The following is a 14,787-nucleotide window of genomic DNA, read 5'->3' as shown; positions in this document are numbered from 1 at the left end:
TTATTTTATTAAATAATTAATACAACAACAACAACAACAAAATAATAATAATTGTTTTATTTTACAACAAATTTATTTTTTATAACAATAAACCAAAAATACGACATAAAAATTTGCATACAGCATATGAATCAAATTACCCAATGTGGCAGCGGGGGCGTGGTCAAGCATCTCTCCGGAGAGAGAGAGACCGGTAAGTGCGCTTACACCTGAGCTAAATTATGTCTAACACCTGTCTCTAATTTCAGTGAGCACGGGGAGAGTGGCATAAAAGAGCCACACCGCCAGTACACGAGAGAGAGAGATTGGCACAAGGAAGGCCACTGCATCATATGTTGTTAAGTAGATGAAGTGGGACTATCTAAATAACGATTTGTTTGTGAAACTGTGTGGAACGACAGAGTGCTCAATTAAACGCCTACCTGAACCAGGAAACCTTGCTTCTTGCCTCCTCCTTCCACTGAGAAGTGTGACACCCAATATTTAGAGCAGGCTAAGCAGGTAATCAACAGCGCTTTAGAAGAATGCCAGAGCAAAGCGTGGACACACTGTGACATCAAAGGATGTGAAACTCGTACTGGAAAATGGTAAATTTAGTGTTAAGAAATCAACCTCAGGCAAATCAGATGGGCATCATGTCACATGTCATCTGATAACACCAGTAACAGGAACAATAAAACGTTATTTGTATTTACTTGTTCTATAATTGCATGGCTTTTGCTCTATGTGGAAAACAAATGATGGGTTGTGGGAATGGGAGTGATCAGGAAGAAAATCATTGTTGTCAGAGAGCGGGTTAACATGGAGTAAAATTCAGCGGGATCATTTGGGATAAAAACTTGTGGGAAAAAACAGTAACGTGCAGATCTCTATAACAAGGTATCTTCTAAGGAAACATCATTTTTAAAATGGGTCTAGGTAGGCAGCTCACTAGGTTTTGGAACAGAACTGCTGGCTGCAGAGATCACACATACACACAATATACAGTATACTGTATATATATTGCAGTGGGATGATCAAGAGACAGACACAGTGGGTGTGGCGTTAGGCCTCGGAAAGGTGTTTATTTTAAATAATAATAAACATCTTCATAAGGGGAATAAATAGTGTCCAAGGGGAAAGTGTCAAAATAAAGGGGGATCTGGCATCCTTGTAGTGAATGGCACTATGGGGAGTGTCTAAAGGAATGGTCCAGGATGTGGGTGGGGTCCAGCGACCACAGTGCGTTCCCCTCCGTGGTCCGCAGCACGAGGGGGTGGCGGTTTCTGTTGCGGCAAGTGTGAGGGGAAGGAGGTTCGGCATCCATGCCCACTGGCCTTGACACATGCAGTTCTCCCCGGCGACTCATCTAACCATCTAATTCAGCCAGTACCCTCCCCGGTCTGCTCCTGGACCTGCGAGGATGCCAGTGTGTGCACACAAATAGATACAGTAGAAGCCGGCTCCCTGAGGAGAGGCGCGCTCTGCGTTTTCATGGCAGCATTGATGAGGCTCCACTCACATTAGGTGTGCCTCATCATCCGCTGCCCAAACGAGGTTCATTAAGTTGAACCTATCCTCTCACCAGCACACTCCCGTTGTGAACCTGTCTGAAGGATGACCCTAAGAGGCGGGCGACGGTGACAAGAGGGAGGGGCCACTATATATATATATATATATATATATGTATACAGTATTTATATATACCATGGTACATTAGAATACTCGATTCTGATTGGACTGAATGTATGCGTTAAAACTGTTTAATGCACAGATAGTTCCGGTCAGTTTTAATCACCATTCTATATTAATGCGCCAACTCTGCTGTCCTCCGTAATGAGACATGATTTTTATGCCTATGTTCAAATGACCTCTGGACGTGAATATACTGTAGTCTCAGAGTTGGGATTAACTGTCACATCACAAAACAACATCATCAAGTAATGCAGTACCATATTTAAATCAACTGTGAAGTGCTACAGGAAACACAGAAAAGACAACAGTAGCTGGGTTTCCATCCAACTATTTTTATGCGCATTTTGAAACTGTGCATAAGAAATCCTGAATGGAAACGCTTGACATGTGAATAAACTCTCATAATTCGCATAAAATGTTATGCACTAGGAGGAGGTGGATTTCTTGAGTTTCGCATTAGTTAAAATGCGCATTAAGGTGATGGAATTTTTTTTTTTTTTTTTTGCAAAACGATGACGTGTTTTGACCATTTGTGCATGTGTTATGAGTTATAGCTTGATGTGACTGGTCCACCAAAAGGTCCGACCTTGGCACACAATTCTACAAACATAGACCTTGACATTCGGAAGTGTTTAACCCACAGCTGGTTATTAAAGTGGGACCTCACAATCCGCCAAAACAGTTTGGAGCGCTCCCAGGTATGCGCAGGCTGGTTATGTGTGGGCATCACGCAGCCATTTCAGCCCACATTATATCAGATATTACACTTATTCTGCTGCGTCTCCAGGCAGCATGTAATAAAACGATGTACAATTGCTCCAATCCTGTAAATAAAACTCTTCCCAAAGCAAGGATGGTCATTCAGCTGCTCCATCAAGACAAGGCAGCTACCTCAAGATAATGCGCATGACATAGTGGATGGAAACGTGCGACTATTCGTATTTTCTTTAGTCTAATTTTTAGAAACGTGCTTAAAAAATGTTAAACATTTAGATGGGAACCCAGTTAGTGTTCATCAGCCCAGTATTACTCACCCAAAGCACCTGTGAGGAAAGTATGGTTTAACATTCAGCTGTTTTACACAGAGAGGAAAGGTAACCGGAACTCATCAAATACATCTTTCGATGTCCAGCAAGACGAGGCAAAACGGTTTAAAGTGTACGATAAACATCATCTAAGGGCGTTTTCACACCTGGCTCGTTTGGAGCATTCATTTTGGAACCTGGTGTGTTTTCTCCCTTAGTTCGGCTTGTTTAAGCATATATGAACACAGCAATCGCACTCGGATCCACACCAGCTGGACAAGGTCTCGGACCGAACGCACTACCTCATAATCAGCTTCCCCAACTCACTGTGTAGCCTCAAAGGGCCCTTGTCACTTTGCGAATGATTAAGAGCTCGATGTGGGCAGTAATACAAGTAACAAGTAATATAACAATTCAAACGGGGGAAACCCTGTGGAGGCTTGTGGGACCTCTCACACAGCAAATAACAGGGGTTCGAGCCACTTATCCCAATTCCGAGCATATTCGTGCACAAACTTACGAATCATATTTTTTAAGGTCTTATTAAATTGTTCGACCAAGCCGTCCATTTGTGGATGGTACACGCTTGTCCGAATAGATTTAATACCCAATAATTCGTACAGCTTGCGTAGTGTACATGACATGAAAGTAGTGCCCTGGTCAGTGAGGATTTCTTTCGGAATCCCCACTCGGGAGATTATTCTGAAGAGTGCCTCCGCAACACTACGTGCTGATATGTTGGGAAGAGGCACTGCTTCTGGGTTTCATGTTGCGTAGTCGACCAGAACCAACACAAAGCGATGCCCGCGTGCTGACCGTTCTAATGGCCCGACAAGGTCCATGCCAACTCTGTCAAAGGGAACCTTGATCAACGGAAGATTGCGCAATGACTCTTTTGGAGTGGCCAGCGGATTCACCAGCTGACATTCGTGGCATGTCGCAGATAGAGAGAGTGGGGCTCGCCGGCCCCAGGGTACTCCGCTAAATGGTCCTCCGCCAACTGCACTGCTTCATCCAGTGATGCCAGTCAGTGGAACTGGACACACTCCGCAGTTCCTTTCGGTAGTTTGAAGACAAATTGTTCCAGTACCACAAGATCGATGACACCCCCGATGTCGCTGTGCTCCTCGGCCAGCACGCTCTGCCGGCAGGCGTCGCGGAGCTGTTGAGCGATGGCAAACAGGTGCCTGACTTCACTCAGCGTCAGTTTTCGGAACCGCTGGCAATGATCTTCAGGATTGCAGCCGACCCGCTGCAGGATGGCTTTCTTCAGCTCAAGGTACCTCAGGAGGTTGTCGACTGGGAGTTGTTGGGCTGCAAGTTGGGCCTTCCTGGTCAGCAGCAGTAGGAGGTGGACTGCCCATTGCACCCACGGCCATTCCAGAGCTTGGGCCGTGTGCGCGAAGAGCTCCAGAAAGGCCTCCAGCTCATCTTGCGCCCCCATCTTCACCAGCGTCACATGGGGGTTCACTGCTGCTGGGGTCATGGTGTACCATGGAACATTTGGGAACATTCAGAGACATCCTTAGTAAAAAAAAAAAAAAGAAATAAAAGAAAAGAGACATAAATAAACAATTACTGTTTTTACAATTCTAGGAAAGCTTTTCTGAAAAGCTCTAAAAGTTTTATTTCAGGTTTAGGGTTAGGATGTGGATTATGGTTAGTAGTAAGTAATTGTTTAATTATTAAAATAATTTGTGTTATACTGTATGTCCACATTCTGTTTGGTAAAAATGTGAGTGGGAAAAGTTTTGCCAACACTGAAGGAACCAAATGTCTTATACAATATAAAACATATCATGTTAAACGATCAAATGATATTTGAATGAAACAGAACTGAGGTAAAGTTAATGTGTGTGTGAGTGAATGTACATATCTAGCCATAGTTTTGGGACAATGTTGTCTCCAGAAGTTCGACCTCTGATCAACCTCCCTTTTTGGACATTTGGTGATGTACTTAATTGTAAAATTTTTTTTTTTTTTTTTTTTTTTAATATTGGGTTAGGTTTAGGGTTAGTTTTCTTTCAGGCATAGGGTTTGGGTTAGTATCTACTCATAAATCATCATAGAAATCTCTGCTATGTTGTGTGTGTGTGTGTGTGTGCTAGGGGTTTTGGTGATGTCAGAAGTGCTTTTGATGATCAGAGTGTCTCATTGTGTGTCTCTCTTGGCCAGCATGATTACCTGCTCACGTCAGCATAAAAACTGCTCACTCAGAAATCAATAGCCACTGCAGCTTTAATAGAAGAGACACTTATACAGAGAGAAAGCATATCCCACTGATTCAACATAGTCAGCCACCCCTGGTGCAGATCCAAACTTCAATCACACACAAACACAATATACTGAACAGCTACAGTTACTGCCTGCAGAGAAGAACTACTGTAGTTTGCATCCTTGAAAGATGCCCCAGCAATCATCCGTGTTGAGAACTAACAAACTAAAGGCAGCTGTTAACTTACAGTAATCACAGGTACCTTACACAGTAGCGTGTCCGTAGCTACTTTTTTCAGCGAGTAATGGTGTAACATGACAAAACACTACATTACTTTTTGTCATGTTGAATAGGCAGTAAACAAACTCACCTACACCGTTGTAGCTCTCTAGCTCAAGGGAAATACAAAATATTTAAATGAAGTGGTTCATTTGGACAATTCATGTAAATGAACCGATTAAAATAAAGATTCACAGCTTCATTTATATGTAGTGTTAGGAAGTCCAATTCAATTCAATGAATCAGTTCATCCAGACGGTTCAACCAGTCCAAACAAATGATTGAAGAATTCACTTTTAAGTAAAATATTTAGATAATTGCAGTTCATGCACTCAGTTAGTATAAATGTATTTATGTACAGATTAAGTTTTATTTGGTATGAATTTACAGTATTTGTTCAATTTAACGTTGCCACTCTAATTGTTTGCTGTAAAGTCCTTGCTTTTCCTTGCTTACCTCACAAGACGTGCCGTCATATCCAGGAGGACACTGACACACCTCCACAGCACAGGCCTGATCGCCATTGTGAGAGTCCTCAGACGCAATACTCATGCTCACAGTACCCAACCTGAGAGAGAGAGAATGTTTTACAAATGGTTTCAGCTAAATCATAGGGGCGAATTCACAATCCAGTTATAGATAGCACAGGTTTAGTGCTGCACAGTGTCGATTTCTGTAAGACTGCACGGGAAGCATAGCTTCCCATATTTTTTATTTATTTTTAATCTGAAATGAGGCAATGACGATTAATATATGTACCAGTGATTTGTACCATTACAGTATTTTAGCAAACAGAAGAGTAAAATATCACACATCACTAGCCACATTTTTCTACATGAGTATGTCTGGTGTAGCCAGGAAATTACTTTTGAGTGGGCCTCAATAAAAATGGATGGGCCAGGTTTTTGCCCAATTTCTTTCTTTTTTTTACCAAATTTTCCTTAACAACAGAGAAGCGGTGCATTCAAACAGTTCTTTCACACTTTCAGAAATCAGAATTTATGCATTTGTTTTTTTTTTTTTTTACTATTTTATAAATATATATTTGAAGTCAAAGAATAATCACTAATATTCTGGGTGGGTCTGGGTCTAATTTGGGTGGGCCCAGGCCCACCCCGGCCCACTCTTGGCTATGCCACTACTCCGTCTAAGTCAGTGGACACACGCTATTGAAACCATGCTTCAGTGGGAGTCTATGGGAGCTTCAAGAGCACTTTTTGCATTGGAACCTTTATCTGATTGTTTATTAGACATTGGGCTTTTAATCAATGTATTTTTGTACCACCTCTCTATATGCTGATTGGTTGAGTTCTCAAATGGGCATTTTTTTGTTGTTGCAGCAAACGGCCAATAATTGCAACAGTGATGTACATGACTGAGAGTGTTTGACATGTAAAAGCTGCACACTGTCAAACAGTGACAATTTGATGGGTCGGAGAATCAGATACAGACATAAGTATACACTGTTGTTACACATTTATTTTCACTTTCATAATTAAATATTTTGCCCAATTGGCATCTTAATTTGTGTGTGTGTGTGTGTGTGTGTGTGTGTGTGTATTCTGACTGCTCCAGAAACACAGAGGCAGCCTGCAGTAGTAGAGAGGACCTGTAGATGGTGCTGTGTTCCTGAGCATAGGAGGCCCTGAGGAGCAGACGCTCGATGTTGTTCAGGACAGAGTGGAAGTCCCTTTTACTGGTGGCCAGTCCTGAGGTGTGATGCTGAAAGCTCTCCGGGAGCAGATCTATCCTCCGCTCAGCTACGGAGAACGGATACACGGTCACCCCAGACCCGCTGTCAATCAAACACAGCCCACCACCCTAAAGGAGGAAAATCTATTAACATCTTTTTTTGTCCATCCTTTATCACATCTGATACAGTGCTAGTGCAGATTAATCAGATGTCTCCCCATCGCTCTCTCATTTGCTGTCTTAAAGGGCTAGTTTACCCCAAAATGAAAATTCTGTCATTATTTAGTCACCCTCATGCCATTACAAACCTTTATGACTTTATTGCATGTCATAAATATCGATATCGAACAATATGAAAAAGAATATCATGATAACAATTTTGGCCATATCGCCCAGCCCTAATTTTGAGTTTTGTTTATTATGCATTAGCAAATGAACAAATAAAAATTATCATTTGTATATATGTGTGTGTGTTGTCTGTATTGTGTAAAGTGTTATGTATTGAGTAGGCATGTGGGTTATGTGTCTTTAAGAAAGATATTTTTTGATGGAATGTGAAATGTTTGCAGGAAGTGAGGTTTAATAAATTGTGAAGAATTGTGTGTGTGTGTGTGTGTGTGTGTGTGTGTGTGCACGCGCATTGATGCAATAACAGGTAACCCATACATCCCGACATTGACACTGTGAGCAGATTCATCCTCAAGCATTATAAGATGCGATTCATTCTGCTCGTTTATTTATCACCCCACCATACTGACTGCCGGGAAAAGCATGCTTTATTGACATGAACACACACAAAAAACACACACATGAGCTGCTAGAAGATTGAGGATTTATGAGCACTGGACTCTCTATTTGCACAGAGTTAATGAGGTGTGCACATGCAAAACAGGGCTTAAGGGACAATAATTACCTGTCATACACATGAGCACAGCACTGCATGCACACATGCAAAGAGACATGTGCATAGGCTGCAGTAAAATAACAAGTACAATTTTACTGCTCAGAGGGTGGTCTTTCAAGCTCAGGAAATTTAATTGAGTTATTAGTTATGTTTCGTTGTATTATTCTGTCTCAGATCCTTTAATTCCTTGTGACATACAGTAAGAGTATGGTGTTATAAGGGTCACTGACAGATAAGGTGGTCCGAGGTGATAACAATGAGAAATCTTTAAAAATAAATGAATTAATAAATATTTTAAAACGTGTCAAGTCCAGGGGTGGGTTTATGATATCCGGGGCCCCAAGCAACCATCCAGCCGGGGGCCCCCTTTTGGCATACAACCACGGGAAATTACATAAAAGTGATTTTATATCATCATTTTAAAACCATTTCTAACAGTCACTGTAGCCAAGTACATTCAAAAATTTTAATGAAATAAAAATCTAGATCAAGAATTAATGCATGTTTTCCACAGTTTTTCCACTAAATGAACATGAAGAATGGTATTTAATTTATAATATAATAAATATAATTTATATGCACCAATACAGTATTAAAAAAGCAATATTTATCTTCATATAGTTTTGGAAAAGGTTTTGCAGGTTCCAATGTTGCTCATTGCAAATTTAGTGAAACACGCTGTCACCTCCTCTATTTCTGTGATACTGCATCTGGTTTTTAGATTTGTATAATAACTTTAATTGGGTTCAAATCTTTGGAACTGTGTGAATGGGTGAACCACAAGCACTTGTTTTTCAAATATATATGTATAAATACAGTATTTTATTTATTTTATTTTCTTCAAATAAATTAAATTTAAAAAAAAAAAAAATAGCTTATTCTGCACTTATTATGCATGTCTTTTTTTTCTTTTTTAAGAATTTCAGCTATTAATGAGAGATATTTCTTTTTTTTTTACTGTCTCTGGATAGTTACACAACATGCCATTTTTTAGCTTTAAGCCCTTTGACTTTAAATTGCTTTGAAATCTTTTCAATGACTTTGAAGTAATTGAATTGTTTTGTTTTTGTTTTTGTAACTGAAAGCATGTTCATCACAGAAGAGGTACACTTAAGCAATTCATGTGAATTGCATATATATATATATATATATATATATATATATATATATATATATATATATATATATATATATATATATACACAGTATATTTAATAGATCTGGGTAAAAAAATAAAAAATAAAATTAAAACAATCTGCACCACTGCCGTCACATCATTTACCCATAAATTAAATGTGGATAGTATTTCTCAGATAATTTGGTCTTGGGAGAATTTGATGAGAAATGTTTATATTGAGATATTTGACTTTTAACTGCAGACATCTTGTAAAATCTGAGCACATTGCTGAGATCTCAATTAATGGAATCTCATTTGTGAGTTTTTTTTTATTATTATTTCTTTATCAGACCACTGGTGGTAAACTGCAACAAAAATGCATTGTCTTTTATTCAAAAAGAATATTGTGAATGGAAACATTTTTCTGAAATGCAGCATGAATAAGTCAAAGGAGAGTGTGTATATGTTGATATTAAATAAAAAGAGAATATGACTCGCGTTGGCTGAGCAAAGCAGGCACAAATGCATACAAATTCTTGCTTGCACACAAACAGGTACGTAAATGCATACACAAGCGTGCTTTAACACACATGCAGATGTAAACATTTCTGTGAGCTAGTGAAAAGGCTCGCACAAACAAAAACACAGCTGTGCACAACACAAACACACATACTCAGGCTTACAAAAACACACACGTAAACATAAACAGCTTCACTACACAGACAAATCAGATGAATTCTAGACAAAACAAAAACGGCCACATCATGAAAAGTGTTACTGAAACTGCTGAGACAAGTTCACAAGATGTTTGGTGAATAGAGCAGCACTCTTTTGCCCAGGCTCAGGTAACGATGAGCTTATTTAGCCTCTAACGCACTGCATGTTTGAAAAGCATTCTTTTATGTAAGAAAAATGACATATGTAAACAAATGTAAACATGCAGTTGGAGTTACAAAGTACTCTTTCCCAACGATGAAATACTTTTTAAAGCCGTTTCTTGCATCGTTGACTTTTGAGGTAAAGAGGCTACACTACATGGCCAAAATTATGTGGAGCCCTGAACACTACACCCATTTGTGCTTGTTGAACACTTCATTTCAAAACCATGGGCATTAAAGCTAAAGTGTGTAATTTCTGCTCCACTAGCGCCACCGAACAGAATTGCAAACATAAACATTGTTTTCAAACAGCCTTCTAAATACTCCCCCAGTGTTTCCCCTAGGATTTTTTTCAGCAGCGGTGCTGTTGTGCGCATGTCCACAAGCCTGCAATGCCAGACCTGTATTAACGCGTATTGGTTGAGGAATATATTAAAACAGGGGTGTCAAACTCGATTTCAGCCTGGGCAACATCATGGTTTATTGTTCCCTTTGAAAATGTGGCACCAGCACCTGCTTTGGTAGCACCCATGCAAATAACATTACATGTTATGTGCATTGAAGTGCACATTTGACAGTACAGCATTGATTTTGAGGTTGGGATGCGGATGAAAATTATGACATTAACAACAGTAACATCTGTGGAAGAAATGTACACCTAATTTTTATATGGCTAAATTGAAATATTCTGACAGTGTGACTAAGTTGGGGCTTCTTTACAGATTCCTTTCATCAGGCTCCAACTAATTAAATTAAAGTCATCTCTAGGAATGTCTGAAGGCAAACAAAACAACTTACATTTTCCTACAATCAAAGAGCATTACAAGAGTACATATTTTACACAGATGGAAAACTGATAGCTTGGTCCATAATTATGAAAATGCACCATAGTTCTTCCATAGTACCCATAGTATGGTACAACAATGATATTTGTGATAGTTCATGGTAACCATGTAAAACCATGCTTGGCTCCTCACTACCATGGTTATTAACTATGGTTTCTATATAAAGAACTATGGCATTTTTGTAATGAAAAAACAGCAGTCTAAATGCATTTAGAAAGCTTTTCTGCCACAACTACCATAAGTAATACAGTACAATTAGTGTTACTACAGTAAATCCATGGTAAAGTTTTTTAAGCATTGTGATTTGAGAATGGAAAAGCCTTCTAATTTATGTTTTCTCCTGTTTTGTTTTTTTTGTTTTGTTTTTTTCTGTGCCATTTAGAATGTGGGTGCTGTTTGTTTTAAACTAGTTTCATCACCAAGACAGAAGATTTGTGCAACAGACAATTCTGTACCACATCCAAATGGGTTTCGCAATTCCCTCCGCGAATTACTGCACCTGCTCTGTGCTCGTGCTGCTATGATTAAGCCGTGTTGATAACTGAACAGTGTAGTGTTGTTTCATTCCACTTTTGAAGCGAGCAAAATGCACTCCAAAACATACAGATGATGGGGGAAGGCTCATTTATATTCACGAGGAAAGTGCTGATAGTTCAGTGAAACGTTGCGATCCCCTGCCATCCTACGCTTCAGAAATGAGCTTGCGGGCCACTTGAAATAAAGCGAGTTTGAAACATGTTGTTATGCAGTGATGTCATTATGAGTAAGTGCATGTATTTGTGTGTGTGTGGTGGGTTCCCTTTCGAAGTGTAGAAAGCACACAGATGACTGGGGCTGGCAAGCGTTATGTTGCACCAAGAATATTAAATTAACCAGGTGAAATCCCAACAGTGTTGCTCATAATTCACAGTGGCACAGCGCCGCTGCAAAATGCATATAGGGGAAACACTGATGCCCCAGTCTGCCTTTGATCGATCAAACAGATCAAGTCCCGCCCCCAACTCATGCCATTGGTTGAGTCAATGTTGTTGTGTCAGGCTGGATGGGTCGCTCAAAACAAACAGAGACATTTTTAAAGTGCCACAGAGATGCAGTGTTTTTATTTATTTATTTATTTATTTATTTATTTTGACATTTCACATTCTTTTTTGTAATTAAATTGTTTTATTAATTCTTACAATAATAAAGAAAAGCAAAAACAAAAACAAGACTGCTGATCTGACAGTTGTCCAGAAGACAATCATTGACACCTTCACAAGGAGGGTAAGCCACAAACATTCATTGCCAAAGAAGCTGGCTGTTCACAGAGTGCTGTATCCAAGCATGTTAACAGAAAGTTGAGTGGAAGGGAAAAGTGTGGAAGAAAAAGATGCACAACCAACCGAGAGAACCGCAGCCTTATGAGGATTGTCAAGCAAAATCGATTCAAGAATTTGGGTGAACTTCACAAGGAATGGACTGAGGCTGGGGTCAAGGCATCAGGAGCCACCACACACAGACGTGTCAAGGAATTTGGCTACAGTTGTCGTATTCCTCTTGTTAAGCCACTCCTGAACCACAGACAATGTCAGAGGCGTCTTACCTGGGCTAAGGAGAAGAACTGGACTGTTGCCCAGTGGTCCAAAGTCCTCTTTTCAGATGAGAGCAAGTTTTGTATTTCATTTGGAAACCAAGGTCCTAGAGTCTGGAGGAAGGGTGGAGAAGCTCATAGCCCAAGTTGCTTGAAGTCCAGTGTTAAGTTTCCACAGTCTGTGATGATTTGGGGTGCAATGTCATCTGCTGGTGTTGGTCCATTGTGTTTTTTGAAAACCAAAGTCACTGCACCCATTTACCAAGAAATTTTGGAGCACTTCATGCTTCCTTCTGCTGACCAGCTTTTTAAAGATGCTGATTTCATTTTCCAGCAGGATTTGGCACCTGCCCACACTGCCAAAAGCACCAAAAGTTGGTTAAATGACCATGGTGTTGGTGTGCTTGACTGGCCAGCAAACTCACCAGACCTGAACCCCATAGAGAATCTATGGGGTGTTGTCAAGAGGAAAATGAGAAACAAGAGATCAAAAAATGCAGATGAGCTGAAGGCCACTGTCAAAGAAACCTGGGCTTCCATTCCACCTCAGCAGTGCCACAAACTGATCACCTCCATGCCACGCCGAATTGAGGCAGTAATTAAAGCAAAAGGAGCCCCTACCAAGTATTGAGCACATATACAGTAAATGAACATACTTTCCAGAAGGCCAACAATTCACTAAAAATGTTTTTTTTACTGGTCTTATGATGTATTCTAATTTGTTGAGATAGTGAATTGGTGGGTTTTTGTTAAATGTGAGCCAAAATCATCACAATTAAAAGAACCAAAGACTTAAACTACTTCAGTCTGTGTGCAGTGAATTTATTTAATACACGAGTTTCACAATTTGAGTTGAATTACTGAAATAAATGAACTTTTCCACGACATTCTAATTTATTGAGATGCACCTGTATATATATATATATATATATATATATATATATATATATATATATATATATATATATATATACATACATGTACACACACAATCAACATTTAAACTCCACAACCACCACTCCCCCTCCCAATCCCCAACCATGCCCTGACCCCCAACAAACATCCCCGTAGTCACACGAGTAAATACACAAAAAAAGCAAACACACACACACACACACACACAAAAAATTATATATATATAATAATCATACCCAATTAAAACTATACTACTCTCTCCACTCCCACCCCGAGAAACCTCCAAAAACTCTAAATAATTGCCCCATTTCCCAACAAACAAATCCAAGTGACCCCTTCTCCCAAATGACACCTCTTCAAAAGCCGCCATACTCCCCATCTCCGTGCACTACTCCCGAAATGGGGGTGCACCAGCTCACATTCAACACCTCAAAATAATCTGCCTGGCGATCATAACACTGGTCAGAACCCAATTCTCTATGTGACTTTTCCCCACATCAATGGCCACCCCATTGCCCAAAACACACAGTCTGGGTCAAAATGAAACCCAAGTGCCCACCATGTCACGCACAAAACTCTGAACCTTCAACCAGAATTCCTGGATCCCAATACACCACCAAAAAACATGGGCCATGTCTCCATCCTCCGATTGGCATCACCAACAGGTGGGTGTGTCTTTAAGACCAAGCATATACAATTTAGAGGGGGTCCAATAAAATCTATGTAAAATCTCGAATTGCATAAGGTGCACCCTTGCATCGCTAGATGCAGACTTGACATTTTTTTGAATCCTAGTCCACACTCTCTCCTCCAATACCAAGTTGAAATCTTTCTCCCATAATCTCTTGATAGAAGTTAAAGCTCCATCCCCCAGACTCTGAATTAGCAGGGTGTAATACACTGATACCTCATGACCTTTTCCAAAAGCAGTAATCACCACTCCCAGAGTATCAGCCACTTTAGGATGGTGTATGCTACTCCCAAAAATAGTACAGAGCAAGTGGCACAGTTGTAAATATCTAAAGAACTGAGATCTTGGAATCCCAAAATGTTGAACCAAATTTTCAAAAGATCTCAACACTCTAATATAGGTCACCGAGCATATTAACCTCCCTCACAATCCACTCTGACAAGCAGAAAGGGGACTTATTAATACATAATTTTGGGTTCTGCCATATGCTGGAGGCTACATTTAAATAAATGTCAGAGTTATACACTCTGGACACTTTTGTCCATACCGCGTGCAAATGCGAGATAACGGGGTGTAACTTAACTTCTCTGATTAGTTTGATAGAAAGGCTTTGCAATGGCAGAAAATGGGCAAGAACTTCCTGTTCAATACAAAACCAGGGAGGGGCTCTCAGGTGGAAGCGACCAATGAGCCAAATGTCTGAGACCGAATGCATAATAAAAAACAAAATCTTGGGAAGGCCTAGCCCACCTTTGTCAGTCGGTCTATGTAACTTATTGAAATGTAATCTGGGACGCTTACCATTCCAATGAAGGACTTTGCTATGCTATTAAATTGTTTGAAATAAGAGAGGGGGATATCTATAGGGAGAGATTGTAGCAGGTAGTTAAATTTTGGAATACAATTCATTTTAATAACATTAACCTTCCAAATCATAGATAAATGTAATGAAGCCCACCTGCCCACATCACTTGAAAACCTT

The 14,787-nt window shown here is 39.9% G+C and overlaps 1 pseudogene; it reads right to left on the bottom strand.

The window, feature by feature from the left end:
- The window catches only part of LOC127416017 (laminin subunit alpha-2-like), a 336,769-nt pseudogene that overhangs the window by 187,978 nt on the left and 134,004 nt on the right, over positions 1 to 14,787 (bottom strand).

Source organism: Myxocyprinus asiaticus, chromosome 25 (genome assembly GCF_019703515.2).
Source record: "Myxocyprinus asiaticus isolate MX2 ecotype Aquarium Trade chromosome 25, UBuf_Myxa_2, whole genome shotgun sequence".
Taxonomy (NCBI): domain Eukaryota; kingdom Metazoa; phylum Chordata; class Actinopteri; order Cypriniformes; family Catostomidae; genus Myxocyprinus; species Myxocyprinus asiaticus.
The sequence above is the reverse complement of the archived record's forward strand: the minus strand, read 5'-3'. Positions and strand labels throughout refer to the sequence as shown.